Raw genomic sequence first — 17,191 nt, 5'->3', positions numbered from 1 at the left:
CCTCGGATTGGAACAAGTTCGTTCAAACTGCTAGACTCACTTATGCAGGGGCAGATCAGGACCTATGAAGCTTTGCTACATGCATTAGCAGAGACATTGACATCCAGAGGTCAAGTTGCTTCATCAGGGACTGAGAAGCCAGAGGCTTTTAGGATGAGGTGTGCCTGGAATGTTCTCCTAAACTCACCTATTGAGTGACTCACATCTGCCATAGGAAGGAATGAGTAAGGGCAGAAGGGTCAGGAATGTCATTCTGGCAGAAGCCTTCTCAAGGAAATGGAAGGCTAAGGGAATGGAGGTTTCCCCAACAACAACAACAACAAAGAAATGGAGACAGAGACTGGAGTGATGGGACCACAAGCCAAGGAAAACCTGAGGCCACAGAAACTGGGAGAGGCAAGAAAATGTTCTTCCCCAGAAGCTTCAAAGGAAGTTCAGCCTGCAATGCCTTGATTTTAGACTGAGACAATAAATTTCTGCTGTTTTAAGATCAAAGTATGAATTTGTGGTGTTTTGTTATAGCAGCCGGAGCAAACTAATACAGGGATAGAGCTATGATTTCAGTGAGAGAGACTGAATAAAAGTAAGCTCACAAATGGATTTTGATGGGAAACAGAAGATAAAGTAATGTTTTCTTCTACTGTCAACCTACGAAATCCTCCCTCTAGGCAAAATGATGGCCAAGAGACCCAATGCCTGACGGGTACTCAATAAATACTTGTGAAATAAATGATTTCCTCAGTTTGCTGAGATATATCCTTACTTGAATACTATCTCATTTGATTCCTCAAATGGGCTTTTGCACATTATTTCCATTTTTATAAATAAGAAAGCAGATGTCACAGAGATTAAATTACTCGCCTGGTTTATCAGTGCAAAACGTATTTGTATACAGGTCTGCCTAACTCCAATCTGCTTTTCTACTCCATTATCACCAGACTAATACAGAAAAGTTTGGGTAGATGTTCACTGGCTTGTGACCTCCTTTATACTTTCTATTTCAGAGAATTCTGTCTCATTTGAAATAATTTCTAAGAATCTGGATGCAAGAATACATATTCTTGGCGTTTTTATTCTTAAAATAGCTAATCTAAAAGTTGATCAACAGAAAATTAGGCTGAGAATATGTTGTGCATCTCAAATAAATTCATCATGCCTTGAAACCCTGGATGCTCACACTCTGCTTATTCTTGGGCTATGACACTGGTAATGGGATTCCTGACCTGAAGGGTTCAGCCACCTGGGAAGGGTTTGCTTGGGGTGTTGCCTGCTTGTTTTCTTGTCTTGGGCCTGCCACTCCCTAGTAGTGTGGTCTGAGCTGAATCAAATATCCTTCCTTCATGGCCAAATATTGTGGATGTTTTCTGTAAACTGTGAAGAGTTAACAACACCAGAGTCAGGTAGTATTATTACTTTTCTTTCTTTCTTTTTTTTTTTTTAAATAAAAACACTTACATGATTTGCATGTCCACAGACACATAAGACAAAGCCAATCGAAAATGGCTGCTGCTGAGGGGCACAGCACAAAATAACCCTGTTTGAGTTCCATGGGGACAAAACAGCATTAGCGGCTTTTTCTCTTTTTTTTTGGAGACGGAGCTTGTGATTTATTTTTTAAGAGGATACTTAGAATCTGAAGAACATTGCTGACTCAAGAGAAACGTAAAGGTCAATTTTTGCATCTACGTTATGCTGTCTCGACATTTGAATAATTAAAAGGTTGTTTTCAGGGATAATTGTAGCCCACATTTTAACTAAGTATTTAATGAAAATAAACTATAAACATGCTCTGTTTTCATATGGGGAGCTCTCCAGAGCTTAATAACTGTGCACATGACAGGAAATAGAAGGACTAAAACTGATTTAAATTAGGCATCATCCCAGTCTTCAAAACTAGACATGATTGAGTGTTAAGGGTGTATTTCAGAGACTTCCTAAAACTCATTTGATTTATGGGGGGCAAGGATTATACATCATTTAGGTATTTGTATTTGGGTTACTATTTTGACAAACTACTTATAGCTTTTTAAAATTATATATAATGTCCTTCTTTGTTGCTAGTTATAAAATACATGAACAAAAAAGAAAAAAATAACACTAGCAATTTTACCACCGAAGTATAATCACCGAGAGCACTTTGGTATATTTTATGTTACCCCTCAAAGAGTACATATAAAGGGCATTGCTCACTAACTCTGAATCAAAGGGCCGGTTATTTTCTTCTCAGAACTCTAGTTTTTTCATCTACAAAAAGGAGTTAAAATGCCTAAGTCAGCTGGGCACAGTGGAGGCAAGTTGGAGACCAGCCTCAGCAACTTAGTGAGGTCCTAAGCAACTTAGTGAGACCTTGTCTCAAAATAAAAAGAGCTGGGGATATGGTTTAGTGGTAAAGTGTCCCTGGGTTAAATCCCGGGTACCAAAAAAAAAAAAAAAAAAAGGCCTAACTTACATAATAGTTATTGTAAGGAATTTTATGATAAATATAAAATATTACACATAGTGGCTAGAACATAATAAGTGCTATTTTTTTTTACTTTAACAATGCTTTTTGTCTTAAGTTTTTTTTTCCCCACCTGATACTAAAACTCTGCCAGTTTTCCTTTGCCTTGTACATATTTTCCACAATTTTTTCTCAAACATTTGTGTCTTTATGTTTTAGGCAGGATTTTTATAAATAGTCTAGAATTTTATTTAAAAACTAGTCAGCCTGAAAAACACAAAACCTTAGATTCTACTACTTGAGTTTACTATATTTTTTCTAAAAAGTTCTTTTTTTTTCTAAATTTGCCCAGCTATTTCTGATAGTCATTTGTCCTTCTTTTATTAATTGTGTTAGTCAACTTTCTGTCACTGTGACAAAATGCCAGAGATAATCAACTTTTAAGGAGGAAAGGTTTATTTTGGTTCATGGTTTCAGAGGTTTCTGTTCATGATTACTTGGTCCTGTGGCTTTGGGCCTGTGGTGTCATAGTATGTCATGGTGGGAGTATGTGGCAGAGGAGGACTATTTACTCATGGTGTCTGGGAAACAAAAAGAGAAACAGGAGGGGACCAGGCCCAATATCACCTTCAAGGACATGCTGCCAATGACTTAATTTCCTTCCACTAGGTCCCACCGCTTAAAGGTTCTACATCTCCCAGTAGTGCCACGCTGAGGACCCACACTTTAACACCTGGCCCTTTGGAGGACATTCCAGATCCAAACTATAGCACTGATTTAAATGTCTTAAACATTCTTCTTTTACATCCTATATCTGATAACACTGCAGTCTTTGGGGATGATCTTTCTGTGGTTCTGCTGACTCTCACTCATGGTTTCCTTTTTTATGTATCCTGGGACATATGATTTTGAAGTTACACATTTTTGGAAACTTTTCCAGAAATTTCTTAAGGCTTGGTTTGCAAAGCATTTCTTTACAGCATGCATGTGTGTGTGTGTGTGTATACATATGCATGTCCATCATCTGAGGTGTTCTCTCTAGGAGCTGCTTTCAGTTCCTCGTTTGATATTTTTAGATCACAAAGGTTGTGTGATTAGAACGCATTTTGCATGGAGACTGTCCACTGTTCCAAATTTTCTTGGGAGATTTCCTTTCCCCAACCCTATATGTTTTAGAATTTCTCAGAGTTTCTTGTCTGTTAATGCATCTTTGTGAGCAATGACTGATTCACATCCTCACTCCCTTAGCCCTTCTAGTTTATTCTTTTATTGAGCCCTTCAAAGTCCCTGGGTTTTTGAAAACTGAACTCCACTTCATTTAGGTCCAAGCCTTTGCTTATTATTACCCACATGACTGAATGCCCACAGCAGCAAGCCAATGCCATCGGAGACAACTGAAGGTCTCTGCCAGCTGCAGTGCTTTCTCACATTGAGTTTATGTTCCTACTTTCCACTTTCAGCCTCTGAGGATCTCTTACTGTCTTTCAAGCTAATCCACACATTTAAAAAGATGACTTTTGCATTTAATATTTGCACTTGTATATTATCATTCATACTAAATATTTATAGGTGTTTAAAGGCATCTACACCTAGCCTGTTGCAGAACTTTCATTGTGCTTTTTATTTTCTGTTTTGATTATATATTCAATGCATGAAATATTTATAGTTATTAGATATTCAATAAAAATTTGCCCTTAATCAATTTAAAATTTCCCTTGTTCCATTTGTAAAAAAGGATTTTAATCCTAAAACTGAATTGCACTTTACCTGGTAATGTGTTTAATATAACTTTGTCCATCTCATTTTTAGTACTTCTATATAATTTTCTTTAAATTTCTATATAATTTTGTCTTCAATATAAATTTATTTGTTTGTATTTATTCCCCAAATACTTTATTTAATGCTATTTTTGAGACTCTGAATCTTTGTTTTTTAACAGAAAAATTTAATACATGTTAAATTCTTCTCCCATATTTATTGTGAAAATTGAGAGATTTACTCTTCAGTTTGTTCATGTGCCCCATCACTTAAGATTTTCCTCCCACTTTGTCTTCTACTAATTGGAATTATTAATTTTAAAGTATTACATTAAATTTTATTATGTTAGTAGCTACCATTCAATTAAAAACAATTTTAATCTTTTATTTCTCTGATTCAATAATAAAATTTAATATTCAATTTCTTCATTTAAGTTGAGAGATCTATAATGCATTTTACTTCTTCCTAGTCTACCTTGATTTCCTGTATTTGCTTAAGAAATAAAGTTTCTGCATCTAGATTATTAATAAAGACATTAAGCATCTTTCAAGAGTAATGTTAGAATGCATTCAGAGATTCTTCCCAGTTTCTAGTCTTTTAGTGGCATCTATTAACTAGTACTGACAGACTTTTTTAAATACCTATTTTCTTTCTTTAATTATTTCAATAGTAATTTAAGATATAAGAATTGAATACAGGTTAAAATCAAAGAAATCATGAAATTCAGAATGCAGAAAATTAAATTTCCTTAAATTGCCTTTAATCCAGATGTGCCGGGGGCTTCCTCTACTTATCAAAACACCTGAATCTGACTTCAAGTATATTAAAGAATAATGGTGATCTTCCCCATAGCTTTTATTTTTTTCAAAAATCTTATTAGTTCATTATACACATATATAACACTAGGGTTCATTTTGACATAATTATACAAGCATGGAATATAATTTGTTCCAATTCAGTCCCTTTCCCTACCCTCTTCCCTCTCCTATTCCTTTTCCTTTAATAATCTGTCTTCTATTTATTTATGGTTTTTAAAATTAGTACCTTGGGGATATACATGAAGGTGAAACTCGCTGTGGTATATTCAGGTACACATACAGGACAGTTCCATCAGATTCATTCCACTGTTCTTCCCTTTTCCAGCCCTCCTGCCCTTGCCGCCACCCCCGCAATCCCCTTCCTCTATTCCACTGATGTCTCTTCTATTTTCACCCCATAGCTTTTCTTAAAGGAATATTAATAGTCTCTTTTCTTAAAAGCAGAACCTCATTTACTTCTGATAAATTGTGTGAGTTTCACTGGGAATCAAGAGATTTAGATTCCAAACCCACTTCTGTTATTAGACTCGGGAAATCTTAAAATCTCTGGAGAAGGAAACATGATTATATACAGAAAACTGCTATCCTTGTTGCCTCCAGGCTTGTATTTGAATATTAGCTGTGCTACTTAGGAATGTAGCACTGTGTACCTGTGGGTAAATTCTTCATCTGCAAATGGATTCTCACTATTAATGGTTGGGATCATTTTGCAGAATAAGTGAGACAGCGTAGGCTGGGGCTGTGGATGTAGCTCAGTGGTAGAGCACTTGCCCAGCCCATAAGGCCCCAGGTTTGATCCCCAGCACAACAAACAAACAAACAAACAAACAAACAAAAACTTAGTATAGGCTTGACAAATAACTGATGCTTGATACTATTAGAGGGTGGTAGGCTAAGAGCAAATAAAGATGTCTCAAAATAAGGGTCTTGAAAAAGAAATAGCCGATCTATTGATTCTTTTCACCTAAGGAGAAAACACTTCATATATATTTTTAAATATAATTTCTTCCCTCTGTGTTCCAATGTAGCTTGCTTTCTAATGACAGGCTTTTAGGGAGAAGAAGTTTCCATAGCAGGTTGTTAAAGGTGCTGGTTGTTATGGAGACCACAGTCTTTAAACTAATCAGCAGATCTAGGCTCTAGCAATCCTGTTGAAGGAAGAGGCTATCTCAGATGAGAAGGGGAAAAATTGACTTTTGTTGGTAGAAAGAGGTGAGGACACATTTTGGCAGATGATGTATTATGATGTGGTGTTATTGACTTTCTTCTCCCTTTTGCCTTGAAGTAAGAAAACACAAGGATCTGACTCTAAATAAAGAGATTCAGGAAAAATTCCAAGAAGATTATTCAAATTTGTTTACAAAATCAGGTATCGATTAAAAAGCAGCTGACATAAATGAAAGATTTTTTTTAAGTAGAAAATTAATTGTAGATCTCTGAGTTTTCTTTGAACATACACAGTGTAATTCAGCATCATTTTTCAAATGGTGACAAACAATACCAACTATGTTCTTTAGCTAAAAATGACATTAAAATTGAGTAAGACATATTTCTCAGTCAAGCTTTTGCAAACTTAGTTGCTAGATCACAAAATGATAAATGTTTTCACTTGATCAAACCCCCCTCCCCCTCAAAAAAATGGGACAGAAATGTCCAAATGAGTATTATACTAAATCTTGACCAAATGAAGCTATTGTGTTAATTTCTCACACTGAAAAGAAGAACCAGATTTCTTTGGGTCACAGTGGGTTGAATGCTACTTTTCAATGCCATATAAACTCACAGTACTTCTGTACTTTTCCTTCATTGGCAATGAGCCAACAAGACAAATCTCCCTGCTCTCCCCAACCAGGGGCAGGATATAATAATTAAACACAGAATGATTGAATAAATGAATAAAAAAGTTTCATATTGTTGTTTGTACTGTAAACAAATGATTATATAAAATAACTATGGAAAGTTTTGTTTACAAAAGGTGATCAAGGAAGACCTCTCAGTGGTGGTGACATTGAGCTGAGATTTAATAAGCTGCATCAGAGCACCCTGGGCTGAGAATGCAGAGATGAGAATGTGCCTGGAGGTCAGAAGGAGCAGAAAGAGGCTGAAAAGGGCAGTGTGGCTGGGTGGGGAGGAGGGGCAGAGAGCATGATAACAGGGGCCATGGGTCTTGAGTAAGCATCAAGGGTCTTGTGTCATTTGTGATGAGAAATGACTGGTGGATTTTAAGCAGGGAAGTAAGGGAAATGATGCAGCCCTTGAGAAGAGAACTTGGAGGGCTGTAGAGAGTGCAGACTCTAAGACTGCAAGACTGGGAATTGGGAGACAAAGCAAGAGGCTGTGGAGTGTCCAGGCCAGCGATGTTGCTGGTGTGAAGCTAGGTTTGGGCAGGGGGTGGTGACGGAGTGGTTGGATTCCAGTAGCTGGAAGCTGTTGCAGCAGGATCAGCTGCAGCATTGACTGTGAGGCTGTAGTGATTTCAGTGTGAGCAGGCTGAGGTGCTATCACTGGACTGGTGCTATTACCGTAGGGACTGGTTTGGGGTGGGGATCCAGAGTTTTGTTTTAGTTATGTTAAATACACAATGGATATCAGACAACTGAGTGGCAGTGTCTGTATCAAGGTTGAAAAATCAGACAGAAATTCATCAGGAATAGGCAGTATTTAGTTCCACAGAGTGAGAGAGACGGCTAAGGAGATAGTGTAGATGGACAAGGAAGCTCAGATGCAGGAGCAGGAGCCAGAAAAGGACTGTGGGAAGGAACAGCCAGCAAGGTGGCAGGAAATCAATGCTTATAACCCATTACTTGGCTCACAGATAATGTCTTGTACAAACCTACTGCATGAAAGCTGATCCCACTCCTGCCTCCTCTGCCTGCCTCACATCTCACCCCAGCCCACCCCTTGCTCCCCATCCAGATTCTAACCACACATTCATCTTTGCCTTGGTACATTTGCATGTAGTCTTCTCTCTGCTTCAAATGCCTCCTCTCCATTCTGCTCCCATTCCCCCTTCCAAATGTGTGTGTGTGTGTGTGTGTGTGTGTGTGTGAGAGAGAGAGAGAGAGAGAGAGAGAGAGAGAGAGAGATGCCTTGTTACGGTTTAGATGTGAGGTTTTCCTCAAAAGCTTTTGCATTGAGAGACAATGCAAGAAAGTATAGAGCAGAAATGATTGGGTTTTTTTGAGAGCCTTCACCTAATTCAGCCCATTAATCCACTTTAAATGGATTCACTGGGCGAAAACTAAAGGCAGGTAGGGTGTGGCTGGAGGAGGTGGGTCTCTGGGACATGCCTTTGGGGTATATATTTTGTCCTTGGTGAGCCAAGCTTAGTTTCTCTCTCTGTTTCCTGATTGTCATGTCCTGAGCCACTTTCATCTGCCACATCTGTCCACCATCAAGTTCTGCCTCACCTTGGGCACAGAGCAATGGAGTTGCCATCTATGGACTGAGACTTGTGAAACTGTGAGTGTCAAATAAACTTTTCCTCCTCTAAAGTTGTTCTTGTCAGATCTTTTGGTCACAGCATGACTAAACATGCCTGCTCTTATGTAAGTATTAGCTCTTGTGGGAAACTTCCTCTGTCCCCTTCCTCTACGCACTCAGAGCACCAGGGCTTTACTTGTGAAACAGTACTTATTATGTTGTACTAAGATTGTTATTTGTGTTTAGCTTCTACCAGATTTTGAGCAGATTTAAGGCAGAGATGGTGTCCCTCCATTTCAGTATCTCTCCATTTCAGTATCTCTAGTGCCTAATCTATGATCAAACAGCTCATAGCATTTAATAAGCATAATGCTAGTTAAATGAATAAACAAATGTACAATTAAGTTTTGGGGGGATCAAGTCATCTTCTTCACCTACTTGGAGTTGTTTTCCCTTATAAACAACCTCAACATTCCACAATCTGGCTAGTTTACCAAACCCTGAACAAGGTGGCATAGCATATTCAGTGCTTCCTATTTTGTTCACATTTCACTGAAAAAGAAGAGGGCTTTGGTACATATCACATACATAATGTATTTTATGAACGAGAAACCCCCTTTGACAGGGTTTTTTAAATCCAAGTTTCAGAGAGAAACAATTAGATGTCACCAGTGTAGTTGAGGTGAACAGCATAGAGTGTGGTTCAAGTCATGTCATAAATGTTCCTTGGCTTAGGTAAAATGCTCCTGTTCTTTTGAAAATATTCTAAAGATCCTGTCAAAATCATAAGAAGGTCCAATAAACTGGATAATTTTACTGGATCACAGACTTCATTTTTAGCAATGGCGCAATATCACACATGCACCATTGACTTACTCTGTTGCATTCCTGCCTGCTGTGGCTAAAATGCAGGTGTGCCCCAGCTTAGTGTGGAAACCAGCCTTCCCAAATGCAGTCTGATTAAGTCAGGGCTTGGTCACCAGAGATCTGTAACCAGGAAAGACAACTTTTTCTATTTTCATTGGTTATAACACAGATTGGTTATAAATATACAAAGAACAAATAAGCCTGGAACCTACCACTAAGAGCTAAACAGGACCTATTTAATTTTTTTTTTTTAACAAAGAGGTCTTATGTTCATGTCATCCATCCTTCCTGAATCTTGATATAATTGTGAAGAGTGTGAAACCATACTTTTCAGCATGGGGGGTTATTTTGTTATTTTAGTGATTTTAGCTGAACCTCGAACATTTACCTGGAATGTGTCTTCTGACATGTTTCTTGTAATTTTTTTTTTTTTGTGTGTGATCTTTTTTTGAGATTTGGTATTTCAATAAACCCATTAATGAAAGAGAGAAAACCATCAAAGAGTGATAAGGAAACTCTGGGAAGAAGACTGAGGAAAGCAATAACAAATTCTAGAGGATTGAACATATACACTTCTTGCGAGGGTCACAGGACACTGATGTAGGAATGATTTTGGGAGAAAATACCTTGGCAATGTAGCAGCAAGAAACTTGGATTTGCCTCTCACCATTGAGCTCTGGGAAGGGGATTAGTAGATAAAGACTTGGTAATGACAGAATGTAGTTAGGAGTGAAAAATGACCGAGGCTGGTGATGTAAGCTCGTGCAAGGAATTCAACAAATCCAATCACAACTAGATGTTCTCTTCCCATTATGGCTTAAATTGCTGCAGCAGGAATTTAGAATAGACAAAAAGAAAATATATTCTGATTGAAATGGCTGAAAGACATTGAGATGGGTTACCTAGGCAAGTTTTGGAACATCTTTTCTTAGCAATTGCTAAAAATAGAACAGATATTCAGGGATGGCCCTGGGCAAAAATGAAACCTCTAGATTCACAGACCATCACAGTACGAGACAGCATGAAAAATCACTGAATTCAGAGGTTTCCAAATTTGTCTGTACAATCACCCAGAGATTCCAAAGCCAGGCATGGCTAGGGCCAATTAAATTATAGTTGTCCCACCACTTTGGGGATGGGACAAAGGTATCAGGGTTTTGGGAAACTTCCCCAGCTAGTTCCAATAGCAGCTAAATTAGAGAGTCATCTAATGGTCTCCTGTAACAGATGAGAGAGATTGAGGCCCAGAGAGGGGAAGGTACTTTCCTAAAATTACCAGGGCAGAAAAGGGTGAAGGAGGACTAGAACCCAAGTTTTCTGAACCTCATCATATATACAGAAAGTATTTTCAGTAAAGAAACAATAGTACAAAGTTACAGTAATCAAAACTGCATGGTATTGGCATAAATACAGACACACAGACCAACGTAACAAGGCAGAGAGCCTGAAAGTAAACCCCTGCATCCACTGCCAACTGATTCTCAACAGAGGTGCTAAAACATGCATTGGGGGAAAGTACAGTCTTTTTAATTAATGGTGCTGGGAAAATTGAACCCTCACATGCAGAAGAAAGTGACTAGATACAAAAAGAAACTCAAAATGGATTATAGATTTAAATGTAAGACCTGAAACTATTAAACTTCTAGAAAGAAACAGGAGAAATGTTTCAGGTCATTGAAATAGGCAAGGATTATTTGGAGACCCCTTTCCCCCAAAGAATAGGGAACAGACGCAAAAATAGACAAATGAAATGACATCAAACCAAAAAACTTCTGCACAGCAAACAAAACAACCAACAGAGTACAAAGACAACCTACAGAATGGAAGGAACTATTTGCCAACTATACATCTGACAAGGAGCTGATGATATTCAGAATATATACAGAACTCCAAAAACTCAATAGAAAAACAAAACAAACAAAAACCCCAAAATCAAAAAAGATCCCTAAACAAAAAGCTGAAACCCAAATAACCCACTTAAAACATAAGCAGTAGATTTAAATAGATATTTTTCTAAAGAAGACATACCAATGGCCAACAAATACAAGAAAACATGCTCAGCAATAATCATCAGGAAATGTAAACCAACACCGAAGTGAAATAACAAAAAGATAAAAGATAACAATTGCCAGTGAGGATGGGGAGAAAAGGGAACCCTTACACAATTTTGGTGGGAATGCAAATTAGTATAGCCGACATGAAAACAGTATGGAGCGTCCTGATGCAGCAATCCCACTACTGGGCATATGACTAAAGGAAATGAAATTGGTCTGTTAAAGAGATGCCTGTACTTTGAAGGTCATTGCAGCACTATTTGCAACAACCAAGAAACAGAAACAACCAAGTGTCCATCAACTGATGAACAGATAGAGAAATTGCAGTTCATATACACAAGGGAATGGTATTCAGCCATAAAAGAGAACAAAATCCTGTCATCTGTGACAACATGGATGGAACGAGAGGACATTAAGGAAAATATGCCAGTCACAGAAAGACAAGTCATGATCTTACTAATATGTGAAATCTCCAAAAGTTGTTCTTATAGAAGCTGAGAGTTGAATGGTAGTTACCAGAGGCCAGGGAGTGTGTGTGTGTGTGTTGGGGGAGAGAAATGGGGAAAAGTTGATCTATGGGTATGGTTACAGTTAGATAGGAGTAAGAAGTTCTGGTGTTCTGCACAGTAGGGTGACTATAGCTAACAATGATGTAGTATACATTTCAAAAAGCTAAAAAAAGGATTTTGAAAGTTTTCACCACAAAGAAATGATAAAAATTACACACATATACATATTGAAACATCGTAGGTTGTCCTAATAATGTGTAAAATTTTTATGCTTTTACATATCAATTAAATACAGTTAACTTAAAAATACACCAATAGCATACTTCATATTGTTAGTATACTATCATTATAATTTTTAAAAAATATTAAAATAGAAATAAAAAATAATAATCTCTCAGTCTTACTATCCAGAGATTGTTATTTGTCACTGTTGATTCCTTTAAGTTTTCTCCTGCTCTTTTCTGAGTCCTTATGGACTTTTTAAACTTTTGTAAAAGTTAGGTTCATCCCTCATGAGGGTGGAGGTTGGCTTTCTGGGAAGCCCAGGAGTCAGAGGTACCGTAGTGTTCCAGGTACTGGGCCATACCGCTGCCTGTGTGCCCACTTCCTCAAGGATGCACAGGAGGCCTCATCTCCCCTGACAACTGCATTTATATTGAGGTCCAAATGGGTTCAGGATGGACTATGCATGTTCTTGGCCTCTTTTGAGGCAGAACCCAAGTATAAAAGACCTGCCTTGTGGAGTATCACCAATGAGTGCACACTAGACCTCTGGGCCTAGCTACAGGAAGCTAGACTGAGAGGTTGCACCCACTTTTGGTCCCCTGGTCACCTCACTTCCTCTTTACTCTGAATCAACCAGGGAGATAGATCTAACTTTCCAGTGGTCTGTGTATATTTGAGTGTGCATGTGTGCATGTGCGTGTGTTTGTGTGTCTCCATATTCATCCCAGGCAAGTTGAAGTTCAATGGGATGTGTTTCTATTTTATTTTTATTATTTGAAATTTTTTTGGGGGGGATTGAAGGGGCTTTTTACTACTGAGTCACATCCCCAGCCCTTTCTATTTATTTATTTATTTTTTATTTTGAGACAGGGCCTCATTAAATTGCTGAGGGTCTTGTTAAGTTTCTGAGACTGGCCTTGAACTTGTGATCCTACTGCCTCAGCCTCTGGACTCACTGAGATTACAGGTGTGCACCAACACATTCCTGTGCATATATCTTTATTATTTGATCCACTGTGATTTGGTGGCTCCATAAAATTAAATGCCACTAACGAAAGGAACACTTCCAATTTCAAAGACCTTATTGTATCATTACCACATGGTTAGTTAAAACAACAATTTAATTTATGGAGTGACTTTTAAATGTGATTCTCACAATTTAGGATCTGATTATGAAAGGTAGAGAACAAATGGTTTAGTATTAAAAAAACATAAACAACAAAAACACAAAACCCGGCTCATTTTATAAAGACTGTGTTGAGAAATCCAAATGAGTCATGGTCAAGGAAATGGTTAACTTTAAATTTAATTTTTTCTAGCCTGTGTCCTTTGTTCAACTGGGGCTTCATAAATGATTCAACAAACAACCTGCTACCATCTCCAAAACACACCTGAACTTAATTGGGGAAATGCACTTAGATTAGTTTTATGTATTTACTTATTCTGTGAAAATATAATATTTTTTTCCCGAATTGAATTCCACATCCCCCCCCCCCCCAGTACTGGGGACTGAACCCAGGTCTCATGCATGCTAGGCAAGTGGTCTACCATTGAGCTACATTCCCAACCCTTTATACTTTTAAAAACTTTTGAGACAGGGTCTAGTTAAGTTGCCCAGGTTGGCCTCCAACTTGTGATCCTCCTTCCTCAGTCTCCCCAGGAAATGGGATTATAGGTGTGCACCACCACACCTGGCCACATTGAGGTTTAAGGATAGTGTGACCTTCTACAGTCTACTTTCTTCTGTAGTTAGATCACATAGCCATGCCTTGCATGTATCTGCATGTTAACTTAAGAGATGTGAAAGACATAGAATATTCAACCTTTCATCATTTTTTTTTTTTGTGACTATCTAAGCTTCTTGATGTTGGAAGCAACTGGTATCCAATAACCACAATGTTATGAATTGGGGACTTGATTTGAAGTGATATATGTATTCATTTTTCACTTTTTCAATGCAAGGTAACTGAAACAGGATACCCCTGTAAACTGCTTATTCTCAGAGTCCACCACTCAATTCAGCCTTTCATAGGAAATCAAATTAATCTATAATTATCTGCATGTGGCTCATGTATGGTTTTAGAAATTTCTAGGTATGTTTGATTTCCCTCTGCTTCTTGCTTACTCCCTCTCCACACCTCCAACCCTCTCAGACCATTAAAGGTAGTTGCCCTTGTTGTGAATTGATGTATATTTCAAATAATGCCAAGTGATTTTAATATAAATCAAAACATAATAAAAAAAACCTGATGTAAGGAAAGAAAAATACATCTCCAAACCAAATTTTAATTTCAAGTAAATTATGGTATTGTTTACTATTTGGATTTAGAATTTTCTTCTTCTATCAATAGTTCCAAGGAAATGTACAAATGGGGTTTCTAGTTCTGCCTGTCAATAATTGGCAGTGTGTGCTTGCTCTCAAGTCCCTGGACATCTCTGTATTTCAATGACTTCTCTATTGTGAAGGATGATCTTATATACCCCTAGTTATGAGGCCCAAATTCTAAAATGGACCATGACATTTCACAGGACAGTACCAGAGATTCCAGGGAAGCCTGGGACTGCTGGAAATGTCATTAAGATCTGTGATGGTTAATTTTATGTGTCAACTTGATTGGGCCCATGGGGTGCTGAGATTTTGGCTAAACATTATTTCTGGGTGCATCTGTGAGGGCATTTCTGGGTGGGATCAGAATTTAAAGCAGTAGACTGAATAATGCAGATTGTCCTCCTCAAGGTAGGAGGCTATCATCCAAGCTGTTGAGGGCTCAAATATAACAAAAATGAAAATTTTTTTTATCCATCTGACTACTTGAGGTGGGACATTTTTCTCTTGCACTCACATTGGATCTTAGACAAGTACTCCATAAGCCTTCAGATTTGGACTAGAATTTATATCATCAAAGGTTTTTCTGGTCTTCACATCCTTGGAATCAGACTGAAAATATATCACAAATTTACCTGGTTCTCTAGCATGCAGATCTTAGGACATCCCATCCTGTATATTCTCATGAGCAAATTTCTTGTAATCTCTCTCTCTCTCTCTCTCTCTCTCTTTCCCCCCTCTCTCTCGCTTTCGCTCTTGCTCTCTCTCCCCACCCTATTTCTCTGGAAAACCCTGACTGATAAAAGATTTGAGTGACTGATGATCTGTCTTCTAGTAGGCAGAGGTACAATTTTCTACCCTCTTGGAAGAGGTCCACTTCTTAATCAGTTGGAAGTATTTACTTATTGAACAATAGCTATATGTCCAGCATTGTATGATGTATCATATGCTCTAATCAAATGCATAAAAGAAATCCAAGATGCCTCTTTGCCCACATGGAGTCTACTAACTGTCCATGGACCCCTGGGTGGCTGTGTGTTTGATGTTCTACTTATTAAAACAATGAGCAACTTAAGTAATTGTAGTAAGAAAAGAGATGTCTGTCATCAATCAGTTTTTACTTTACTTCATCAAAAGTGCTTTCTATAAAAACCAATTTGGGCAAATTGCTCTACTGACTTGAATATCGAACTAAAGACCAGAACTCTTTCAAACCAGAGTTCATCCTGTGACAAAAATAAGGTATACTTAACTGCAGATATGTTTTATTTTCCCTTTTCAATCAACTGGGAATAATAATATTCAAAACGATGGGAAGTTTTATAAAATATCAATGAATGATTGATATAAAGAAGCACTGTTAAAAAAAGAGATGGGATTTTGAGAGTTTTGTAGAAATAGAATTACATTATTCCTTTTATAGAAAGACAATGGCTTAATAATAACTACTCCTAACAGTAAAATTATAATAAAAATGCACACATATCATATATATTTGTATATATATGTGTATGCATATATATATATATATATATACTTTCTAATATTCCTACAACTCAAATTTTACCTACAACATCAGTGGTAGTAGGTACCTGCAGCAGAGACGGCTAGTGGCTAGCAAAACACACTATACTCTTCCTTCTGTGGTGATAGAGCTCTGGCCATTTCTTGGGCCTCCCATACAGTCTAGAGTGGGGTGGCTGGTGATGTGGTGGTATAATATGAAGCACCTCTCAATGGTGTATGAGTGGATGAGATGGTCAGAGCATGTAGGGAAGTGGGCCTGTTTCCTCCAAGCTCTCTTTTTTCCTTGGTAGAGGATGGATCAAGAATATGCTTCAGCTTGACCTTGACCACACAGATGAAGAAGAAACAAGTTGCAAGGAACCTGGGACCATGAATATCGTCATGGGGTAGATCTGCCAACTAGCTTGAGACTTTCATTATTACACAAAAGGAACTGCGTTTTGGGGAAACTTGATAGCTACTAGCTTTAACTTAACTAATAAATGGACCCTAAAACCCATCGATCCTGGTTGTCTAAACTGAGTTGTTTTTTTTTTTATCCTAACTTTGTCATTTCTTTATCATTAGTTTCTTAATTTACTTTGCAATTGATACAGTTCTTTTACTTAAATAGGCAAAATTTTTTCTTGTCTTGACTAAATTATATCTGTGGAACCACCAATTTGAAGTGCCAGATATAGTTTTCTAACATATATTAAAATAAATGCACAATTATTAAAAAGATTTTCATCTATTTTTTTTGATCTTACAACACATAAGATTATAAGCACATAAAATCTTATAAGCACATAAAACCCAATTTAATTCAAACCATGTATTTTGCTGATGAGAAAGCTGAGGCCCAATGCTGGATTGACAGAATGAGAACCAGGACCCATGTCCACTTTAAGACTTTGCCACATACATGGCTATGAGATTTCACTTTTTTCATATACATTTAACATGTGATTCCTGGGTACACAGCCTTCCAACAAATGGTTTAAACTACTTTTAACCTATGATCTCACTGATCTCTGGAGAAACTCTTTGAGGAGGGAGGAACAAGAATTATTGTCCTGTTTCCTCCAAAAGGGAAACAGAAACAGAATAATCTTAACTGCTGAAGCCTGCCTAAGACAGACTTTATATCTTTTCATGTTCACCTTCTTCTTTCTTCCTCCCTCCCTCCTTCTTTCTTTCCTTCCTTCTTTCCTTCTCTTTCTTTCCCTCCCTCCCTCCCTTCCTCCCTTCCTTCCTCCCTCCCT

General features: G+C 37.7%; 1 protein-coding gene across 20 annotated transcripts in view; it reads right to left on the bottom strand.

Annotated features, from left to right (window-relative positions):
• The window catches only part of Pex5l (peroxisomal biogenesis factor 5 like), a 228,469-nt gene that overhangs the window by 36,432 nt on the left and 174,846 nt on the right, over positions 1-17,191 (bottom strand). The window lies entirely within an intron of this gene.

The sequence above is a fragment of the Marmota marmota genome, unplaced genomic scaffold, assembly GCF_001458135.2.
Source record: "Marmota marmota marmota unplaced genomic scaffold, marMar, whole genome shotgun sequence".
Classification (NCBI taxonomy): domain Eukaryota; kingdom Metazoa; phylum Chordata; class Mammalia; order Rodentia; family Sciuridae; genus Marmota; species Marmota marmota.
This window is presented reverse-complemented; position numbering and strand designations above follow the sequence as displayed.